General features: G+C 47.1%; 1 protein-coding gene and 1 pseudogene across 9 annotated transcripts in view; one reads left to right on the top strand and one right to left on the bottom strand.

Annotated features, from left to right (window-relative positions):
* Positions 1-24,127, bottom strand: part of ATXN7L1 (ataxin 7 like 1) — a 271,184-nt gene that overhangs the window by 190,497 nt on the left and 56,560 nt on the right. The window lies entirely within an intron of this gene.
* Positions 10,937-23,911, top strand: LOC117073741 (annotated as a pseudogene).

The raw sequence follows: 24,127 nt of genomic DNA, 5'->3' as shown, positions 1-24,127 counted from the left end.
AAGTTGGGGTTTGAAAAAATGACCTCAGACTCGACATCTCCCACTTCCCCAGCAGAATGTTGAGCTCCCCTCTAGGAAAATGTGATCACTTTGTTTCTCAGATCTCTGGAAACCCAGGGCTCAACTGTGAGAGATTCAAAATCAGTGAAATCTGCAAAAGGAAAATGAAGGAAGAAAACTAGAAAAGCAAGCAGCAGCGGTGAGCTCTCCAGCATCAAAGGGAGTGAGCAGGCGGGCGTGTGCAGGCAGCAGCAGCGAAGCTTTTCTTCTCTTGCAAACCAGTGGCTAAAATGGCTCCTGGCCTCTTCTTGCCATGGCTAGGCTGGAAGGCATCCCCTCCCTGGCTGGAGCCCAGGGCTGGGCCTGGTAGCAGGTTGGTGCTGAGAAACACAAGGGGCAGGTGGACGCTCCCCATTAGGCTGCATGAACAGGATGTCCCCTCTGGACCCCAACCCCAACCACCCAACAAAACACGACCACACAGTACAGTCTCAGTCCCACTTCCTCAGGAGAAGAAACTTTAAAGACCAGCATTCAAGATGTATGGAGGTGAAGGGGCTACACTGGGTCCCCAGAATGCTTCCTTAGGCCTCAGGTCTCTCCCAGAGTTGAGAACAAATACCATGAGAGATGGGCCTTAAAAATGCAGTGCCTGCTTGCTGGGCCCTGGAGTTTGGAAGCCCAAGGTCAAATTTGGCATTTGGCTTATAATCTTCTCAAAGCTTGTGTTTCCACACTTGGAATTAGATGATTTATTTGTGAAGGGGCTGGCACATAGAAGGGATATAAAAAAATAGAACATGTTATTATTCATGGCCTTCTTCGCATCTCTCCCACTCACCTGGCCCCTCCTCAGGGAAGCCTCTCTCTCCCCTCCTGGTGCGCCCTCACTCAGCAAAGCCCGGCAGCTTTCCTAAGGCTGTCGTAGAGTGGCTGGTTTATGTCTCTGATTCTCACCAGATGGGAATCTTCTGGAAGACAGGAATTGTGACTTATCGCCCTTCCTATCTCCATAGCCAAACAGTCTGGCACGTGGTAGCTGCTTAATCAATGGTAATATGTTAACTAGGCTGAGGTTCCCAAGAAGTTGATCTATTTTCCACACTCGTTCATTTTCTCTTCTCTCGAAAGAGGAAGTAGTAAATGATAATAAATTGCCCTAATATCCATGCTGCTATCTAAGATTACGGGTCAATAATTGTCTCTATTTATTCACTCTTTGAGCTGCTTGGAAGATAAGTACTAAGGGAATCTAAGGCATGCTCCAGGTGAGCCGTCAGTGGAAAGTGGTCTATTCCTGTGCCCACCATGCCAAGTGCATGAAAGCTGCTCCTTCCCCCCACCCCATGGCAAACACAACTACTCTGCACTCAACAAGGCCCCTCTTCAGAACCAGTGTTTGGGATGGGCTTGGGTGTTTTTTGGATGCTCTCTCTGGTCCCATTTTCTACTTCCTGACTTCCGGCTGCCATTGACATCGAGACTGTGTGTGATCCTGGGCCTGGAAGATTTGGACTTCTCCCTCCCCTTCCTGTCCCAGCTCTGCACTGTCTGACACTGGGCCAGCATGCAGGGGGCTAACTGAGGGCACATGTTGGCAATCTGAGCCCAAACTGGCAGAGATCTCACTGATTGACTAGACAGTGATGACCTTACTAGCCAAGAGAATAACTGTGCAAAGCGCTCACCTTGGCCTCTGCCTGTCTTAGGCTCATGCATATCTTCATCTTCCCCACCCTATCATAGTTCCATTCATAGTAGGAGCTAAGTAGAAGTCTTACTTGAAGATCTCCTTTAGGCAACTGAATTCAGCCTTCTCTCTGACACTTAAGTAGACTTTGGAATAAAAAAATAGCTACCCTGAGGTATACTGAAGAACTTGATGTCCGCCATATTGCTTCTTGAGATTCACATGATGAGAGGCTTTTCTTTTATTTGGATGAAAAAAGACAGGAATCCCAGGCAAAGAAATGAGGTGGATGATGAGTTGTCTGTGGGAGCCAAAACCCTGTATTGAGGGCTCTCATAGCTCTGCTAAGACTAGAACAATGATGAGAAAAGCAGTTCTCACTAGGTCTTCTTTTACTGTTTAGAGATTTTAATTTAGAATTGGACTGAATGGCCTCAGGAGGCACCAGGCAGCAGCATCCATCTACCACACACAGAGATGCACCACCTGTCCCAACACAGTATTCTGAGAGATTTCCTGGATGACATGTTGCAGGACTACACTGGAAGCAGAGTCCATAAAGAAGCCCTCCTGCAGTGCCTTGCACATGCAGGAACATGACATTTGTAAAGGCACAAGGAGAGGCCTTTGCCAGTGGGACTGCATCACAGCAGGCCTCAGCTATCAAGCTATTACTACAAATGTCATCCAGAACATGTGATGGAGACCACAAGAAAATGCCCACTCCAGCAAATTCCCCCATCATGTTGCACACACCAACCCCTGCTCAGTGGTGGGGGATTATATCAGTGTTCTGCTTGAAGATTCAGGGATGAAGAAGAGATACACTGCTAGGAATCCCTGAGACTAGAGTCCAGTAATGACAGGCAATCCCACGGCTGATGGTCTTAATGGGTCCTACTGGCCATGCTGGGCTCCTTTTCAGAGGGTCTAGGGCGAGAGACCTCTGATCCTGTGGCACTTGTTAGTGTCTCCAAGAGGAAAGCAGAAGTTGGCTCTGGCTGTGATTGATCTCTAACTGGCAAAGCAATTGTGACTTTTTTTCCCCCCTATGGAAGGCCTTTAGTCAAGGCTATTGGAGCCCCACAAGTCCCTCAAGATTACAATAATCGTCCAAACGATGCTGCCAGAGCTCAGAGGTAAATCTGCCATTTGGCTCCATCGAGGTCAGTGTCCACTTGGGAGAGCCAGAAAACAGTGGAAAGGAACTGTGTAATGTCCCTGGGAATTGGTGTTCAAAGCACTCCAGCCACCAGGACAGCCAGACTACACGAAGCTGCTGATAGATATCCCAAGGCATTCTCCCAGGAATGGGTGCTTAGAAAGGGAGCCAGAACCACTACAGCTGGACTGGCTATCGACTGCACCAATGCTGCCGAGGGACAGAAATACGCCTTTGCTCTAAGGGAACAGAAAGAAGCACTGGGGCATCTCAGCACATCCGGGCCCCTCAAGCCAGCAGCCTGTGCCTAGAAGACCGCTTTGAAGGTGCTGGGGCACAAGGGCCCAGGAATTAAAACTCCCCCATAGAAGAACTACAAAAAGTTGTTTTAAGGTAATGGAAAATAAGATTGATCAGCTAGAGGAGAAAAATCAGTGTCCTTAATCACAAGTCAAGCATGAAACTAGTTATGGGCCAAAGAAAAAAGGGACACTGTTGGCAAGATTCATGAAACCCTGTGATTGGGTCCCAGTCCCTGGGTTCCCAGCTTCAGTTTCCACCAAATCCTCTCTCACCGCTGCCCATTCCCGACTCCTCCCTCCATACTCGCCAAAATCCTATGTATCCCTCAAGGTCCAGCTTGGTGTAACCTCCTTCAGGGAGTCTTCAATTCCTGAAGAGACAACAAACACTTTCTCTCTATTTGCATGCTCCTCTGCATCTTAGTGCTGCACTTAGCCCACTCTGTCTGGTGTTTAAAGATAGTGGTGGATACGGCTGTCTTTCCCATTCGTACACTGTTTTATATACAGACGCAGACATTTATCAGTCAAAAGTGAAGACTGCCAGAAACGTGCTCAAATGCTTAAAAAAGCACCAATGAATCAAAGCTGCCTTAGACTAAAGAACCACACAGGAAACTTAGCTGGGCAGCTGTGGGGTAGTGGAATGAGCAACAAATTCCTGCTCTGCCTCCAGCTGGCTGTGCAATACCGGGCAAGCACAGAACATCTCTGGATCTCCCTTTCCTCTTCCAGAAAACAGTGTCTTACCTCCCCTGTAAGGTTGCTGCTAGGATTAAATGAGATAACTTATGCCAGTGATAGCATCTTATAGGTACTCAATTAAATGCTCAAGAAATTTAACTGAATTTTAGCCTGAATTAGCTCAGTAAAAAGCCCAAGACCCTCAAAGGAACACTATTTTATAGAGGCAGCCCAGTGTTATGCTTAGAATGCAGGTTCTGGAGTCAGATGGCCTGAACCTGAATTCTAGCACCACCTCCTTGGGAAATTTCTCTAAGCCTCAGTTTCCTCATCTGCAAAATGGGGTGGTAATAATAGGGTAGCTGTCAGAATAACATGGGATAACACATGTCTGATGTCTGATATTTGGGATGCTGTCAATACATATTATTGTTTAGAATCAGATTTTGCATGGTGGGGCTTAAAAAAACACAGAACATAACAGTTAGTATGAAGTTTCTCTGGAGCAAAACAGTTAGTATGAAGAATAAAATCACTGTTAAAAGTCACCAGACTTTGAACTTCCAGGCATCTAAGCCACAGGGTGAGCAAACAGTAGATGAGGGCTTCTCAAAGTGTGAATACGACCTGCAACTTTCTTGCCAAATACAGATGACTAGATCCCATCTCAGATCTAGGAAATCAGATTCTCTGGGGTGTGGAGTCGAGCAGGATGCCTTTTAAGCAAGCTCCTCAAGGGATCTGATAGCTCCTAAACTTAGCCAATCATTGTCCTATCGTGATCACTACTAAAGTAGAGACACCCACTGATATATCCCAGTATTAATCTGGTAATATGGAACATCTTGCTAGTTAAAAGATTCTGTTAGCTAAGGGGAAAGAGTGTTCTGTACATGCAGGGGTACTGAGGGTACACCTGGCACATGGTTCAATTTGCCCCTCTGAATCACCTGTACTTGTGAGCTCTTTGGATACATGTGTTGGAGGGCCATGAGCTCAACGGTATGCTGGAGCCGAATGGAACCGCTCATGACAGCCAATTGTGCACATCTTTTCCCAGCTTCATATTTATACTTCACATTGGTAGTTTGAAATTGGCACAGTGGGAGTAGTTACACCTTGAACATTGGCAAACACTGCAAATCAAGGCTTTTACATTTCTTCAGAGAGCCACTGTATTGGCACACCACTGGCTCTCATCCATAATAAAGTTCTGTGCAGGAACCCAAACTCTATGGAATGTGGCCCACGGCATTAAATTTAGGTCTGGGAAGGTTTGGGGTCACTTAAAGCCTGGTGTCTGAAAACCTTCCTAAGATGCTAATGATGTTCTAGCATTTTAATCCGCACAGCCTGGCTCAAGAGAAAACTTCCCTTGTGCTCTGTGGTCATGCCCTAAATCCCAGCTTTGGGCCAACCATCTAGCAAACTGCAGTCTTGATACCCAAGTGGAATAAGTCAAGGCATGGACGCTTCAGGGCCAATCCTTCATCAGCACTAGAAAAGCAACTCTGTTCTCCCGAGGGCTGCCCAGTGGCCTCTATACCTCAGGAAGCCGATCTATAATATGTGGATGGGGCAGAGGTTTGACAATCAATCTCTTATCTCTGGGTTCCGAGGTAAGGTGGTCTAGGTAAGCGTCAGCCCCTACTCCCCAGCCTGCTGTTCAGACACCCCCAGCTGCCTTTTAAAAGGTCACCCATAAGGAGCCGTAAGCCCTGCCGTTGGCCCTGTTTCAGCAGATACCACTGGGGAAACAAAGACCTTTCCTTTAAATTCCTCCACTCAGCAGTCAGGTGAGTCAGGGAAAATTCAATCCAATTTCCCAGTAAATCCTACTATGCTCTGGAAGGACACGGTTTGAAAAACCTATTTTTGTGCTTTTATTTACTTAAGGTCTGCATGCCTGAGGAAGCTTTTTCATAGTGCCATCAAACTGCCTCTCACTTACCAGAAAAAACAAAGATCCCACCTTTCTGTACCACCACTAGCCCGGCCACACAGTCCAGAGGAACTGCAGCTCCAGGCCCTTAATTCCTGGCGCCAGAAGGCTCCCTCCAGCACCCAGCACGGCAGCCTGGCTCCAGCGTGGGGCTTTCCCCTTCCTGGGCTGCCCAGGGCTCACACAGTTTTGTTTTTCCGGGTTTAAATGAAGTTTCTGATTCAGAGGCATGACCTGTCTCTAAGGGGTTTGTGTCTGTGATTCCAGTGGCTTCATAGTGTAAACTGCTGGGGTCAAGGCTGGGTATCTCTGGATGGTCCCATCTTTCTAGAAGGTTCAAATGCCCACATGAGAAAACAAAACCCCTTCAATCTATTCAGGACTTGGAGTTGCCTGTATTGGTAAACTCAGACTTTGTCCCACGTCTACTTTCTACCCCTGTGTCAAATCCATCAGCCTGCCAACTTCAACTTAGACTCTTAACAGGACTCAATGCAACACACAGGCTTCACTCTGCACCTGCCCAGCAGTGGTGGGTTGTAGAGTGGCCCCTACATTGCCATGGGAGGCCAGGAAGGGCAGTGGGCCAAGGCAGACGGCATCCATGCATCCACACCACAGGGCTCTGAAAGAAATGGCCAAGGGCCCTTCTTCTCTGCCCTAGCTCTTTCTCAGCTTCCCTGGGAACGTGGACAACTGGGACCCCATGAGTCAGTGCTCCTCTGCTGGCCCCACCCCGATGTCCAGGGTCCTATCCAGTGGAGGGACGGCTCCAGCCCTGGCTGTTGTGAGTGGCTGTTGTGAGAAGGTGGCAGGACTTGAGCAGTATCCTCGGTGCTCTGGGCTTTTATCACTAACTTTTCAAGGCATGAGACCTCTCTGGGGCCCTAGAACACCCTATATCTTTACTGGTGAGATAAGGCAGTGGGAGCCAGGTGCGGTGGCTCACACCTGTAATCTCAGCACTTTGGGAGGCTGAGGTTGGCAGATCACCTGAGGTCGGGAGTTCCAGACCAGCCTGACCAACATGGTGAAACCCCATCCCTACTAAAAATACAAAAATTAGCCACGTGTGGTGGCTGGTATCTGTAGTCCTAGCTACATGGGAGGCTGAGGCAGAATTGCTTGAACCTGGGAGGCGGAGGTTGCAATGAGCCGAGATGGCGCCACTGCATTCCAGACTGGGAGACAGAGCGAGACTCCGTCTCAAAAAAAAAAAAAAAAAAGAGATAAGGCAATGGGGAATGGGACAGGTCAATGGGTCCATACCTAACTGTGCATTGGAATCTTTCAGGAGCTCTTAGGGGACAGATGACTGCATTCCAGCCAGCCTGACTGAACTGGAAATTCTGGATATGCATCCATTGCAAGAATCTGCATTTTGGAACAAAGCTTTCCAGGTAACTTTGATGTAGCTGTTCAACCCGACACTGGCCTAGACTTCCCCAAGGGTACCTTCCCTTAGGAAGAGTCTATGATTTTATCTATTTCCACCCAGTTATGAACTGGAATAGGGAAGGTTCAGGGGTGAGAATCACGTGCTTGATTTGCCTCTCCAGTGATCAGAGATGGGACTATAATACTGTCGCCTCTCTGAGACGGCTAAGTGGTCCAGGAAGGAACCATCCACAGGTAAGGGACCAAGAGCTGTGTTCAATAGGGTTTGTGTCCCTGTCCCCTCCCTGACTCTCAGTGGGGAGGACTTCTACCAGCCTTGGCCAGAGGGAGAGAAATGGGCATCCCTCTGCCTGGCCAAGCTCCAGAGGCTAGAAGTCGGGGCCCAGCTTCCTTTCCTGGCCTTGGAGCAGAGTCTTCCTGGATGCCCTGTCAGGTCCCTTAGGGTGTCTTCCCAGAAAAGCCCTTCAAGACAGCTGACAGCCATGCTGACACCAAATCAAACCAAGAAAGCAAACCCTAAAATCTGATATGAATAGAAGGGAAGGGTCTAGCTGTCTTGCTTCCAAAAAGGCCAGCTTAAGAAGGGACTCCTGAGCCTGGCTGTCCAGACATGTGCGTGTATGGGTGAAGAGGCAGCATAACCCACCCTGCCCCAAGAGAAGGTTCAGAACATGGGCTGTGTTCATAAGAAGGAAGCTCTTGTTGGAGATGAGTGGAAACATCTTAGGGAAAACTAGCCTCTCATTCCAACTAACAAGGAAGGGGAAGCATTTCAGGGTAGCCCTAGAAATAAATTTGCATGCTCGCCTGACATTTCTACAAACACTTATTCTATGTGTTAGGTGCTGGCCTGGGGCTAGTCTATGACAGATCCTTAAGGGAAAGATGTATTGATAAAATAATATTATTGAAAAACCATCAATCACAGCAGCCGGCATTTATTGAGTATTTACTCCATGTTAGGCACTGTGCTAAGTGCTGTTCATTGATTGTTTCATGTAATCCTCACAGCAGCCCTGCAGGGGTGACATTATCTCCATTTTATAGATAAGGAAATAGAAGCTCAAAGAGGTTAAGCTATTGGCTCCCACTCTCACAGTATGGGAATGCTGGAGCCAAAACCTGAACTCAAGTCTGCTGAATCTTAACTGTTAGGACACTGTGCCTTTTTAAAGAGGAGGGCAGCTGGGAGAAAGGGAGACAGGCAGGCAGGGAAGTAACAAGAACTCTGAGGTCAGTTATGAATAAATACCCGTGGTGTAGCATTTACCAAATGTCCAAGAACCAATAAAGAACAGAAGCTCCTGTCTACAATGAGGATCAGCTAGGACAACAACATACACACTTAACACAATGAACGAGCCGAACAGTAGAGTGAGCTGATGTAATAAAGGGCTAACTTGAGCCAGACAGTTAAGAGAATGGGATGGCATAAAGTGACATGATTAAACAGGCAGAAAGGGCAAAGTGTGCTAGAGGAGGGAGCCATGAGCTCTGGCTAAGGTGCCAAGGGCTTTCTCTATAAGAGGCCTTCCTGGGGTGGGTGAGAGCTTGCCAGGGGCCTCAGTGCTGTAGGGTGGGAAGGAGAATGCCAGCTGCTCCAGGACTTGGTAAGTTGGATATGCAGGAAGTTCAGGGGGCTGGCAGCATGTGGCACCTGTGCCAATGGGGAACCTGGGGTGACTCAGTGTGGGAAACAAGAGGTTGTTGGTCTCACCCACTGCCCTCATCTACTCACTCATTTATTCAACACTTATTTATTGTCATTGACTATATGCCAGACACGGGGGTACAGAGAAATGAATGTGATGATTTATGGCCTCAAGGAGCTCACAGATCATGAAAGGAGACAGGCCGAGACTCACAAGCCCACAGTACACTTGGCAAGTGATAAACAGGACGTGTGTGTGGCTCATGCTGCGGCAGAGGGCAGGGAGAGCTTCACCAGGATGACCCCAGAGTAGGTTCCTGACAGATGAGCATAAGCTTCCAGGCAGTCACAGGGGGAGGAGTAGCCCAGGTCGTGGGAACAGCAAGAGCAAACGCAGTGCAGTGAGACGTGCTGGCCTGGTGAGGGTGCCACAGGTGGGTGAGTGTAGCAGGGAATGAGGATGCTGGGGGGAAGGGCAGGAGATAAGGCCAGAGAGGTGCGAGGCAGGGTTTTACCAGGTGCTCATGAGTATGAGAGAGAGAATGCAGAGAGCAGTGATTGGGTGCTTGTTTTGGAAGCAATGCTGAGCTTGCTGGAACATGCCTGGAGGTGAGAGGGCTGCTGCAGGGTCTAGGGATGCAGGGACAGAGAGGACGCAGGACCCGAGAGACATTTATTTTGAACTGACCACTGTGGGAAATGACTTAGAGCTTTCTGGCTTGGCTTACTGGGAACAGGGGAAGACAGATGGGAATGCAGGTTACATGGTGCTAGAGACAGAACTGCATCCCCCTGGACTGTGCTGAGGCCCTAGCCCCCAGTGAGGTGGTATTAGGAGATGGGACTTCTGGGGAATGATGAGGTTTACATGGTTTACATGGGGACCTGAAAGTGGAGCTCCATGATGGGATTAGTGCCCTTGTAAGGAGAGGAAGAGACCCAGGGCTCTCTCTGCCCAGAGAGCACCCGTCCACTCGCCACGCGGGCACCCTGATCGTGGGTGTCAGCCTCCAAAACTGTGAGAAAGAAATCTCTGTTGTTTAAGCCACCCAGGCTATGGTACTTTCTTATAGCAGCCCGAGCAGACTGAGGACATATGGGGAAGAGAGCTTTGTTTTGCAGCCTACTGAGTGTGAGAAACTGATCTGCAGTCCAAGAGGCAAGCTGGGGCCAGAGAGACAGAGTGGGGACATCATGAGCAGGCAGGGGCCGAGCTGGGGTTGTGCAGAGTCTCCCTGTGAAACAGTGTTGTCTGACAACAGGGTTAAGGCTAGAATTTGGGGAACACCAATAAATAACAAGAAGATGAGAGGAGGGAAGGGGCCAGTGAAGGAAGCTGAGAGGAACGCTCGCAGAGGTAAGAGGTGAGTCAGGAGGAAGTGTCCAGGAGGACCCAGCAACAGGGTCAAAGGCACAGAGAAGCCACGTGGGAAGCACTGCAGTGTCTGACGCCTCTGACAAGGAGTGAAAGCTCTGGGGAAAAAATAGGGTGTGGAAGTCAACTGGCAGTTGCTCTGGGGGATGTACAACCAAGAAAGGGTGACTTGTTTCCATTTTAAACAACAAATATGTGAACGGGGCTTTAGTCTGCAAGAAGCCAGCAGAGCCTTATTTTCCCTTTTGCCATCTTCACCTGGCCTCCTGGGCCAGGGCACACTGCCATCCAGGGGTCCAGCCAAGCTTCCTGTGCATGGATGACCACCTGTTGTCCCAGGAGTTAGCACTGTCTAACTTCCCAGCATAGCTGCCTTTCTGCTGCCCCGCCACAATGCCAGCTACATTGGGAGCTGACCACATGCCACACACCCTGCTCCACAAACACCAGTTAGTGTCCTGAAGAACCTCACGAGGGAGACTTGACCAGACCCAGCTTAGAGGTGAAGAACCCAGGCTTTAGAGAAGTCAAGTCACCTGCCCGATGTCACACTGCTGGTCAACGCTGCGCAGAATTTGAACACCGTATGTCAAACTCCACTGTGCTTCCCTACCTCAAAAGAGCCTTTCATTTCTTCCTTGAAAGAGCCGCCCCACACTGACACAAACCCATGCAGGGTGAGAACAGGACACGCCTTCTCATGCGGCACTCCTGGGTAGACTGTTGCAGGGATGGTCCCCCAGCTGTTTACACCTTCCTATCTTCACACCCTTGGGTGCCCTCTTCTCATATTGATTCTGGGCTCAGTCACATGACGTACTTTGGCCAACAGACCATCAGCAAATGTGACAGATACTTATAAAATACTTCTGCACTGGGTTTGTGTGCCCTCTCTTGTTCTCCTTGGAACCCTCATGTGGAAAGCCCGGGCTGGGCTGCAGTAGCATGCACGGACCCACACGGAGCACGAGTGAGCTGTTCCTGCCCAGACCTCTCCAGATCCAGCAGCCTCCCAACCACCAGACAGGCGAGGGAGGGCCTCTCTGCCCATCCAGCCTGGGGTGTGCTATCCACACCAGAAGAAACACCCAGAAGACCCACAGGATCATAGTAAGTAACGTTTACTGTCTGAAGCCATCAAGTTTTGGGGTGGTTTGTTGCATAGCAAAAGCTAACTGATCCGAGTCCTTAAAGAAGGCCCAAGCCAGCATCTCCTTCTAGCTTGGAAGCACTGGAGGATAATTCTTGGATCTCTAGTGTCCACAGACTCTTTCTGCAATGTCGGAACCACCCAAGAATACAGCACTGTCCTTGGCCTGGAGGGTCACTGTGCTCCTAGAGAGTGGCAAAAGGAAGAGGCCTTTATATACCTTCTCCCCGGGACACACAAGGACCTGCAGGCAGCCCTGGTGGGTGCCAGGTTACTTAGGGACAAGGTGACAGTGGCATGCTTTTGCCATATTGTCCCCAGCCGAGTGTTTTTCCACTGATGCGAAAGGAAAAGATAATTTCTCTAGTAAGCTCTACTGCAAAGGCTCCAAGGCAGCATTTCATCAAAGGGTGCTGGGGAGCACTGGGGAGACAGCAAAACCCAGCAACTTCCAGCTCCACTCAGCAAGGAGCTTGCTGCTTGCTGCTTCCATTTCCAGAGAGGTGGAAAAATGAATGAGCACTCAGGAAAGCCAACCTGATCAGCGGCACTTTGACAAGATGACAAAATTGCTCCCTCCTCCAGTCCAAACCCACTCTTTGTGGTGAACTATTATGGGAAGGAAGCATCAACTAATTAGAAGCATCTCTGGGACATGAGAAAAATCAGCACCTAAAATGCCTAAGCAGAGAGAATTCCTTGTTAAGAAAAGAGAAAACAAAACAAGAAACTGCTAGGATGTCACTTAGCCCAAGCATATATATAAAGGGAGGAGGAGATAAGAATTAATTGGGACAGGAGCTTCTACCCAAGTGACATAAAAGACACAATTATTTTTGCTGCTTTTACAGATCAAGTGCCCCCTCCAGGTGGGGATAGAGCCCTGGCACCACCCACCATTTTGAAAAATGACTTTCAGTCTTTGGTAGTTCTAATGAAGCTTGAAATTAAGATGGTTCTTTTGTTTACTCCCCCTGTTTGGGAAGCTCTAGCCACCTATCAAAAACACCACTGTCTGGATTATTTATTTCTCATTGCCCAACCTATGGGGCATAGAAGAGTTTTATGAGGTCAACATGTGAGGCGTTTCTCCCGAGGAAGGGTGGATGCACCTCCCCATATTGCAGAGCCCTTTTATACTATGGTCCTTTGATAATCTGGATTTTCACAGACAGGACTGATGCCTGACTTGGAGCAGGGCAAAGAGCCCTGGAAGTCAGAGGTTTCATTCTTGTCACCCTCTTTCATTAGCAAGCTGCGAGCACTTGGGTAAGTCCCTTAACCTTGAGAAAATTCAGTAAAACAAAGGGTTAGTGACTAATATATTACATCCTTTTTAAAAAACAAGTTGTGGTTTAAAGAGCCCCACATAACATGAGATCTACCCTCTTAACACATTTGTGAGTGTACAGTACAGTATGGTTAACCATAAGCACACTGTTGTAAAGCAGATCTCTAGAATTCACTCAGCTTGCACAACTGAAACTCCACACCCACTGAGCAGCAACCCCACTTCTTCCTTCCTCCGGCCCCTGGCACTCAACTATTCTATGCTCTGCTTCTACGAGTCAACTATCTTAGATACCTCGTATCAGTGGAATCAGGCAGTATTGGTCCTTCATGACTGGCTTATTTCATTGACATAGTGTCCCTGAGGTTCAAATATATATTCTTACAATGATACTGACATGGTACTCACTGTTTCCATGGTAAGTGGTTACATATATTAACTTACTTAGCCCTCACAGAAACCCTTCGAGGTAAAGTAGCATGATTATCTCCTTTTGATAGATGAGGAAACTGAGGCACAGGGAGATGAAGTGAGGTGCCTATGCTTACCTGCTATGTGAGTGGCTCCAGACTCCTTTACCCCCCACCCCAAGACAGGGTCTCACTCTGTTGCCCAGGCTGGAGTATATTTATGCTATCATAGCTCACTGTAGCTTTGACCTCCTGGGCTCAAGTGATCCTCCCAACTCAGCCTCCCGAGTAGCTGGGACAAAAGGCACATGCCACCACATCCACCTAATTTTTAAAATTTTTTTGTAGAGACGAGGTCTGACTATGTTGCCCAGGCTGGCCTCGAACTCCTGGACTCAAACGATCCTCCAGCCTTGGACTCCCAAAGTGCTGGGATTACAGGTGTGAGCCACCACACCCAGCCCAGACTCCATCTCTTGAACATAACACCATGTTCTTTCTGTACAGTTTAAAATTTCTGTTTTAGCAAGTAGGCTCACAGAGATACTGAAGTCACTGAGGACAATGGCAAAAGACGGGGCAGGGAGGATAAACGAGATGTGATGTCGGAGAGGTCTACCCTTGCGTAGTTCAAAGTGGTCTTTCACAGCAGCCAGAGGATAGCCTTGGAGCCAGGGAGACCTGGGCCCAGTCCTGGCTCTCCCTTGCTCTCGGTACTTGGGAAACACCAGTGACCAAAACTGACAAGCCCCTTGCCTTGTATACATCACATGCTAACGGGTGAGACAAACAACAAACAATACATATTCCCCACAATGTCTGGTATAGAAAGGGGAACGTGTTACTAAAAAAAAAACACTGGAGCTGGGAAGGCTGGGTGGGAAGGCTGGCTGGAATTGTAAAAAGGGTGCCACTGAGAAGGTGATATCTGAGCAGACTAGAATAAGGTGAGAAGGTAGATTGTGAGGCTGGAGCACATCTAGGGGATGGTGTTCCGTACAGAGGGAAGAGCTAGCACAAAGGTCCAGAGAAGGGGAGAGTCTAGGACATATGAGGGAGAGCAAAGAAGCTAGCCTGTGTGCAGGAGCCAACACAAGCCAGCGTAGAGGGCACTGAAGCCAGGGATGGCATGGGGGCGGCGGAAAGGCTGTAGCAGTGACTCTGAGTGGTGTGGGAAGCTGTGCAGGCTTTTGAGCAGAGGAGTGACATGAACTGATACTTGGCTTTTATAGTAATTTAGGTGATGGTGGCTCAGATCAGGGCAGCAGAAGTGGAGGTGGGGGAAGCAGTTGGTTTTGAACCTAACCTGTTTCCTGGTGGACTAGATGTGGATGGGAGAAAAAGATGGGAGTCAAGGATGATGCCAACAGTTCCATCCAAAGCAACTGAAGAATGAAGTGGCTATCAGTTAACTTAGAAAGGCTGCAGATGAAGGAAGTTGCGGGGTCCCTGAAAAGACATGGTGAAGTCCTATCCCCAGTACCTGTGAATGTGGTCTTACTTGGAAACAAGGTCTCTGCAGAAGTGATCAAGTTAAGATGAGGTCATTAGGGTGGGCTTTAATGTAATATGACTGGTGTCCTTATAAGATGAGGAGAAGAGACACAGACAGGCCTGGAGATGATGTGAAGGTGGACAGGGAGAACACTGCGCAATAAAGGAGGCAGAGCCGGGAGTGACGCAGCTACAAGACATGGAAAGCCAAGTATGGCCAGCCACACTGGAAGCAAAGAGGAAGGCATGCAACAGATTCTGCCCTGGAAGCTTCAGAGAGAGTGCAGCCCTACCAACACCTTGACTTTGGACTTTTGGTCTCCAGAACTGAGAGAGAAAGAATTTCTGTTATTTTAAGTCATCTAGTTTGTGGTACTTTGTTGTGGCGGCCCTAGCAAACTATTACAGGGGGTAATTTAACAATTCAGTTTTTCACATGTTAAATGCTGGAGATGTCAAGCAGATGGTGGGACATCTGAGTCCTGAGTTCAGGAGAAAAGCCCAGGCTGCTGACAGGAGTCTGGGACATGTATGTAAATAGAATGCATTTATAGCCATGGGGCTGGATGAGGGCAGCAAGGAATAAAAGTATATATGGGAAGAGAAGAGGGCCAAGGACTGAGCCTGGGGCTCTCCAAAGCTGAGACTGGGAGAAGCAGGAACTAGCAAAGGACTCTGTGTTGGAGCAACCCAGGAGGTAGGAGGAAACCAAGAGTGCCGCGTCCTGGGGCCTGCATTTCTCCCCTGGCCCCACAGCTCCTGGTGGGCCAAGGCCTGCCTGCTGACCTACCTCAGCCACCTCTCCTCTTTCCCTCACAGGCTAAGTCCCAGACAGCTCACTGAACAGACCACTCTAAATGGCCCCCACACCTTGTCTTCAGACAAACTGTCTCCTCCACCAGCTGCCCCTTTCCCTCCTGTTTTCTGGGTCTCAGCCTAAGAGCTCCCCTGCCCTGTGAATGCTTTGGACCACCCCAGGCACAGGGAGGCACCCTGCTCCCTTCTCAAGCCCCACTGGATGCTACCCTTGCCTCAACCTTAGTGCTCATCTCCTATCCTGGGGTTGATGGGGATGTCTGTCTCTGTACACAACCAGCTCCCTGGCACACAGCAGGCCTGCAGTAAGCATCTGCTGAAACTGATGAATCCAAACACAGATGGCTGAAATGGGCCTCATAATACGGGTTATATTAATAACCCATATTAACACTAAGTTTGGAGTCAATGAAAACACATGAACTTTAAAAGTAAGGTTTCTTAAGTTATATCTCCCCTTCTTGTACCTGTTCAGTTGATTTCCAAGTCTCAAGAATAGTAGTCTACATATATTCCTGTTAAACTTTTAGATCTTGAGAGATGTAACTTAGACTAGCAAGATATTCGGGTCTTGATTCCGTCAGTTTCCATACTAGTTTTCAGGCTTAGCTTTCTGTTCTCCACCAACTTTACTGAGCACATCATCAACATCTTTACTCGAGTCCTTAATATGAAACGAAGCAGGACAGGGGCAGGAAAGAAGTCTGTAACATTTCCCTACAGTTGTCCCTCTGGCTCAGTTACGTCCCACTCACTGCACAGGTATTTACTAAGCACCGACTGTGGCATTGCTCTAGGTGTCAGGAATTCATCAGTGATAAACAAAGATCTAGCTGGGCACGGTGGCTCACATCTGTAATCCCAGCACTCTGGGAGGCTGAGGCGGGCGGGTCACTTGAGCCCAGAAGTTCAAGACCAGCCTGGACAACATGATGAAACTCTGTCTCTAGAAAAACCACAGAAATTTATCTGGGCATGGCACACACTGTGGTCCTAGCTACTTGGGAGGCTGAGGGGGGGGATCATCTAAGCCTGGAAGGTCGAGGCTGCAGTGAGCTGTGATTGCGCCCCTGCACTCCAGCCTGGGTGACAGAGTGAGACCCTGTCTCAAAAACAAGACAAAACCAAACCGAACCAAACCAAACTAAACCAACCCACCACCAAAACAAAGATCCCTTATCTCACTGACTTCTCCACAGATACCGCCTTTCAACCTGTTAAGAATTTACCTACTTGTATGACTTCACGTGGATTCCATCTTTTCCACATACATGACAGACTTTTGCCAAATGCTTTGTTAAAACCAGAGACACTATATCTATAATATTCCCTGGCCTCCCAGCCCAGGAGAAAAGGAGATGGGATTTCTCTGGTGTACACAGTTCTTAGTAAACCCAGGTTGGCTCCTGGTGTTCACTATCTTCTTTTCTAGTATTCACGATCTATAATTTTAACAATGCACACTAGACTCTTCCTTTATCTGTAAATTCTGAAACTAAGTTTTTTTTTTTTCCCTTTTCTGGAAACCAGAAAATCATTTGGCCACTTTCTGTTTTTTGGGACGTCTCCTTTTCTAACTCTGCTAAGCTTACCAAAAGCAATTTTCTCTTTCTCTCTCTCTTTTTCCCCCCAGTATCCTAGGATGTCATTATCCGAACCTGAATTCTGAACTTGAGATAGCTGGGTGTTTTCTGATAATTTCTCCATCTATCCTGGACTCCAATTTCCTCCCACCAGTATGAGTCCCACCCTTCCGAGGCTCAAATCTTTCTTTTTAATGCCCCTCTAGCCTCAATCCTCTCTTCCTCTCTTCTTCCATTTCACCTTACACAAAAGCTGTCCTTCCAGAGGAGACGTCATCCTCAGGAAATCAGTCTAATAAAACCAACTTCACAGCAGTCCCCATTCTCTGTAGCGTCCCACATCCATTAGGTGCTCAGACCCTGCCCTTCAGGATGTATCCTCTCTACCTGGGGACCATCCAGTGTTTTCTCTCACTCAGCCTCCAACTGTGATCCCAATGCTAGCAGCTGTGCTGATGGACCCCCTGAAACTGACCTGGCAATTCACTATCCTCACCTCAGTGAGCTTTTAAAAACTCAATAAACTTTATCTTTGCCCCGCCTCCTACCACTTGAAGCTTCGGTGGCAAAGATGATTGTGATGATGATGAAGATGTTGAAGAAGGGGATGGGGAGAAGGGAGAGAAACTATCAATTCAGTGTTTTCCAGCAGAATTTTTTTTTTTTTTTCCCAGGGTCTATGTCTGAGGAATAGGAAAGCTAGGATGCCTATATACATTAGCATAACTATTGGATTATATTTACATATTTTAGGTTATTAATAGGTACTTTATGATTACTTGACTTTCAGGCAGTTGCTTTTTGTTTTTAGTCTTTTCTTCTACTTCTTAATTCCTTCCTCATTAGAGGGGCTTATTGACTCCAATGCTTAGAAATCCTTTATAATACATGTGAGGAAGAATTATGTATGAGAAAGGAGGGAAGAAGAGTCAGAAAGGGGATTGACAGAGTTGCAAAATACTTGGAGAATTTAAAAGATAACATTTTAAGTTGTCTCTCACTCCTCATGGCTAAACATTCAGAAAAGATACAGAAAATCTCATGTACAAATAAATTCTTTAAACAAGAAGAGAATGTTCTGAATGGCTTCCTCCTGGGGCTTTGTATTTATTACTTGGTTTCACAGAAATTGCCAGTCTAGAACAATCAGTTCATAGGACTGCTACAAAATATCATTTACTATTTACTGGAAACATATAAGAAATGGAACTGCTGCTAAGACAGGGTGGGGGGCAGTGGATGGGACTGGTCCTTTCTGGGGAGGGGGACCCACAATGCTCTCCTATTCCTCTGTCCCCACCTCAGTTTTTGCCTCTTCAGGGAAAAGATGTGAAATCACTCTTACATGTATATAAAGGTGTTCATTTCCTCTCTCTCAGACATTCTGAAAACTGCTTGTGCCTGAAGAACCAGGTATTCTGGAGTGAAGAGGGGGAGAAGTACCAGGTGCAAGACCATCTGAGAGTCAGAAATCATTGAAATCTCACATTTGCATTTTGTGCTTGGCTCTAGGAAAAGGTATGTACACTGCAGGCTGACTTTCTACCTTATAATAAGAGTTGTGTGATTCTGAAACCCCTAAATGTTCTACACTGAGATCACTTAGCTTTTTAAAAAAATGATAAAGAGGATATCTCATAAACTTCCAGAGAGAAAAACAGGTTGCATCAAGGACTCAGAATGGCACTGGGCTTTTCATTAGTAACACCAGAAGCTGGAAGGCAGTGAAGTGTTAGCTTCAAAAGTTGGAGGGGAAATTATTTTCAGCTGAAAACTCTATAACCAACTAACCATTATTCAGACTGAGGGAAGGACAAAGGCACTTTCAGACCCACATGACATTAAAAACTTTGCCTCCCAGGCACTTTCTCAGGAAGCTGTCAGAGGATGTACTTTCCCCTAAAATGGAAAAACTAAAAAGTAGGAAGAAATAGGTCCAAGAAAAACAGGGATCTAAGCCTCAGAGGCACAGCGAAAGGAAGTCCCTGCATGATGCTCGGCAGCCTGGCTAGGGAATGACAAGTCTAGACTGGAGCAGGAGGTGGAGGATTCGGGAGTTGGGGACCGAGAGTTCACAGGATGCTTGTGAGCGTTTGGCAGATGCCACTGGTAGGTATTTGGGAGAATGTGCAATAGGTATCTCATAGAAAAAGCAGTCTTTTAAGGGCGATTATTAACTAAAAGAAAAACAAAAAGTTATATAAGAAAGGAAACCGAATCCCAGTACAATAGTTGGCTCCTTAGTGAATAATATTTAAATCACCATCATACTGTAAACACTGACCATGAATTTTGCCCACCTGTATAGCTTTTCTGGGAGGATGGGGAGGAGAAGTGAGGGTGGGTGGTACAAGAGGGTCAAATTCTTCTAATGGGAAGTCAGTAGATAGTGTTTAAAACTAATAAATCAGGAACGCAGTCTAAGCATCTAATTTAGAGGGGTCAACACCAGAAAAAATAACAAAAAGATTTTAAAGAGGTTGTTCTGGGGAGAGGGTCTGGAGGCCAGGGAGAATCTGGGAAGGGCACTGGCTGAATTTTAAACTGCTTTTAGAAAACTCTGATAGAAAATAATTTAAGGATGCACTGCCTTGAGATTTTTATATACACTAGCTTTTAATAGGAGAAATGGGGTGACAAAGCAACTCAAAATGAGAGGTTAGGGTGGAGGAGGAGAAAGAGGAAGTATTGCAAAATTCTCAGTGTGAAATGGTTCAGATTCAGAACCTATAAATGTGATTTTCCTGCTGCTGAAAACTTCCAAGCACAGCACTCCTGCAATGCTCCCTTCCCCGCAGCCCTCAGGGAAGGGGCCCAGCTGCCAAGAAGTTTCCCAACATCGCTGCCACCCTCACCGTACCTGTTCCTGGCCCAAGTGGAGGCCCCAGTGGGAAACATGTGTGCTGTCTCACTTTCAGTTGGGAGCTGGAATGTTCTGGAAGGTTTGTTCCTATGTGGGACAAGCCAAGAACTCCAAGGAGTTCTAAGCTAAGTTCTCTAAGCCGAGAACCCTGCAGAGCGCGGGGAGCACAGTGAGATGCAGCTGATGACAGCTGTCACAAACATTGACCACTGAATTTAGAAAACAGGGGGAACAGGCATGGGTCACTTATCAGTACTTTACCCCAGCGGGCGGGGTTCTGGTGAAAGTAGTCAAGGAGGGGAAGCTCAGCAAAGAGGATACAAAGGATATTTTATTGAACCAAGAGCTTCTCCTCCTCAAGGGCTGTAGACATAAAAAGGCAACATTTTCCCAGCAGACTAGGAAAGTGTTAAATTATACTGGTTTACTCTCTCATTTCCAAGGCCTGGGAGCGGATGGGATATTTATTTTTATTATCTCTCTGATGTGTTTAGAGACCCTAATGAGGGCAGAAAGTAAACAAACATTTGATTGAAAACAGAGATGTCAATGTGCACCCTCTACCTATTGTTGATACAGGAGAAAGCAATTTCAATAAGATTGAAACAATTAGACTTGAAGATTGCTGTATGCAAACCACATGAAAATGGAAGCCTACTGCTCAGTGTGTAGAAAAAAATAAACCACTGTCTGTTGGTGGTTTTTTCTTCTGATTATATTAAAGTAAATGCTTGCATGTTATATTTACTGAAGTTGAAAACTGTACTGAGGTTATGTAAGAGAATATTCCTATTCTTAGGACACATACACTGAAGTAATTGGCAAAATACCACGAAGAATGTAACTTGCCCTCAAATGGTTCAGAAAAATATTATGTGCGACTATTAAAAATATATCTGGATCGGTCTGTCTCTCTGCCATTGCCTATCCCCAAGAAACAGAAGGACAAAGCAAATGGAGTAAAATGTTAACAATAGTTGGGCCAGGGCACTGGCTTACACCTATAATCCCAGCACTTTGGGAGGCTGAGGCTGGAGCAACATTCAAGGCCAGGAATTCGGATCAGCCTGGGCAACACAGCAAGACCTCTATTCGCCTCCCCCCCACCCAAAAAATTAAAAAATTAGCTGACGCAGTGGTATACACTTGCAGTCTCAGCTACTCCAGAGGCTGAGGTGAAAGAATTGCTTGAGCCAGGAGTTCCAGGTTACAGTGAGCTATGACTGTGTCCCTGCACTCTAGCCTGGGCAACACAGCAAGACCCTGTTTCAATAAATAAATGTTGAATTTGGGTACAGGCTATAGAATGTTCTTTGTGCTATTCTTATTTTTGATGTTTTTGGAAATTTGAAATTATTTCCAAATAAGTTAAAAGTCATATAAAATCAAATGAAGTTGTAAGAAAATCACTGAGGTTTCACAAGCATTCCAAAAGCATCCTGGTGAGTGCTGGATACCAGACTGTCAATTTAACAAGCTGCCGGGGCTAAAATCCTCGTCTTTTTAAATTAAAAAAAATTTTTTTGAGATGGGGGTCTCACTCTGTTGCCCAGGCTGGAGTGCAGTGGAGAGATCTCAGCTCACTGCAACCTCTGCTTCCTGGGCTTAAACAATCCTCCTGCCTCAGCCTCCTGAGTGGCTGGGGCTACAGGCATGTGCCACCACGCCCAGCTAATTTTTGTATTTTTTTGTAGGGATGGGGTTTTGCCATGCTGGTCAGGGATCCTCCAGGGATCCTCCTGCCTCAGCTTCCCAAAGTGCTGGGATTACAGCATGCGAGCCCCCACTCCCAGCCCCTTGTCTTTTGAAATAGATTTAGAATCAGTAAAACAGTGTTAGGATGCTCAAGGTGAAAGCAAACGAGTCTTTCAGGGTTTAACTCTGTAATGGCCCAAATTCAAGGCTGAATGATCAGCTGTCCTAACACAGCTTTGGTTTAAAAGAAAGGAACCATCTAGCTGTCTTACCAACTTAAGATAATTCAGAAAAGGAGGTCCCCAAAAGTTTGGGCACTACTGGGTAAGTCTGCAGGCTCCAAAGATGCAGTATGCATTGAAGCTGGCATGTACTAGGATAAAGCTGCATAAAAATGCATAATGTACCCAGGGAAAATGCTTTACCTAAAAACTGGGGTACCAGAACCACTCAGGACCCCAAAACACTGCAGCTAGAAAAGATTATGACTCTATCCCTTGTTGTTAAACACATGGGGACAGCTAATCTATCCATTGGATTTTTTTTTTTTTTTTAAGTTCTAGGGTACATGTGCACAACGTGCAGGTTTGATACATAGGTATATATGTGCCATGTTGGTTTGACGCACCCATCAACTCATCATTTACATTAGGTATTTCTCCCAGTGCTATCCCTCCTCCAGCCCCCTCCCCCACCCCCGACAGGCCCCGGTGTGTGATGTTCTCCACCCTGTGTCCAAGTGATCTCATTGTTCAATTCCCATCTATGAGTGAGAACATGCAGTGTTTGGTTTTCTGTCCTTGTGATAGTTTGCTGAGAATTATGGTTTCCTACCCATTGGATTTAATTCAATTTTTAAATTTCAGGATCAAAGTTACTCTTGCGGGGAGGGGCTCAGTCACTGGGAGGGGTTCACAAATGGCATCTTGGTGACCCTACAAAGGGTGATGGCCTCATATGAGTTTGTACATTTGTTTTATGAAGCTTTCTGTATCCGGGTTGGCTATGTAACAAAAAATTTGTATATGCTGGATATTTAACAATAAAAAAGTTTAAAATTAGAGCAAAGCAAATTGCATTAACTTGTGTTTGGGATTAAAAAAAAAAGTATCCTTTCCCAGGGGACTGCTGAAGATGACAGAGGGGCAGGTCCTGGTGCTCGATGGTCGAGGGCATCTCCTGGGCCGCCTGGTGGCCATTGTGGCTAAGTAGGTACTGCTAGGCCGGAAGGTGGAGGTCGTGAGCTGTGAGGGCATCAACATTTCTGGCTATTTCTACAGCAACAAGTTTACCTGGCCTTCCTCCGCAAGCGGATGAACACCAACCCTGCCCGAGGCCCCTACCACTTCCCGAGGCCCCGACCACTTCCGGGCCCCTATCCGCACCTTCCGGCGGACCTCGAGGCATGCTGTCCCTCGAGACCAAGCGAGGCCGGGCCGCCCTGGATCCCCTTAAGCTGTTTGAGGCATCCCACTGCCCGATGACAACAAAAAGCGGAGGGTGGTTCCTGCTGCCCTCAAGGTCATGCATCTGAAGCCTACAAGAAAGTTTGCCTACATGGGGCACCTGGCTCACGAGGTTGGCTATAAGTACCGGGTAGTGGCAGCCACCCTGAAGGAGAAGAGGAAGGAGAGAGCCAAGATACACTATTGGAAGAAGAAACAGCTCATGAGGCTATGGAAACAGGGTGAAAAGAACGTGGAAAAGAAAACTGACAAATACACAGAGGCTCACAAAATCCATGAACTCCTGGTCTGAGCCCAGTAAAGACTGTTTATTCCTAAAAAAAAAAGTGTGTGCCTCATTCAGATGTCCTCCACCCCATCTGATCCTAATGCCTGTAGGTCACAGCAATAGAAGCAAAGCCTTTCAAACTAATATTCAAGAAAATCATCAAAGTGTACCTATCACCAGGAAGTCATATTCGCCTGCCTTGGCCTCCCAAACTGCTGGGATTACAGGCATGAGCCATGGTGCTTGGCCGGGTTGGGTTTTTAAAATTGCATATTTCCCTCCATGTCCTTGGAAGATTCAGTTATAATAAACCAACATATCTCATGTTGAAATGTGATTCCCAATGTTGAAGGTGGGCCCTATTAAGAGGTGATGAGATCATGGGGGTGGATCCATCATGAATAGTTTAGCACCATCCCCTTGGTGATAAGTGAGTTATTGCTCAGTTCATGCGAGATCTGGTTGTTTAAAAGTCTGGGACCTACCCTCCACCCCCTTGCTCCCACGCTCGCCATGTGACATGCCTGTTCCTGCTTTGGCTTCAGCCATGATTGTAAGCTTCTTGAGGCTTTCACCAGATGCTAAGCAGGTGCGTTGGTGCCATGCTTCCTGTACAGCCTGCAGAACCATGAGCCAATGAAACCTCTGTTTTTTTTTTGTTGTTGTTGTTTTTTGAGACGGAGTTTTGCTCTTGTTGCCCAGGCTGGTGTGCAATGGCGTGATCTCGGCTCAGTGCAACCTCCGCCTCCCGGGTTCAAGCGATTCTCCTGCCTCAGTCTCCTGAGTAGCTTTGATTACAGGAATGTGCCACCATGCCCGGCTAATTTTGTATTTTTATTAGAGATGGGGTTTCTCCATGTTGGTCAGGCTGGTCTTGAACTCCCAAC

The sequence above is a fragment of the Trachypithecus francoisi genome, unplaced genomic scaffold (genome assembly GCF_009764315.1).
Source record: "Trachypithecus francoisi isolate TF-2019V2 unplaced genomic scaffold, Tfra_2.0 Lachesis_group4, whole genome shotgun sequence".
Lineage (NCBI taxonomy): Eukaryota > Metazoa > Chordata > Mammalia > Primates > Cercopithecidae > Trachypithecus > Trachypithecus francoisi.
Note: the sequence above shows the minus strand (reverse complement) of the source record. Positions and strands in the feature narration are given on the sequence as shown.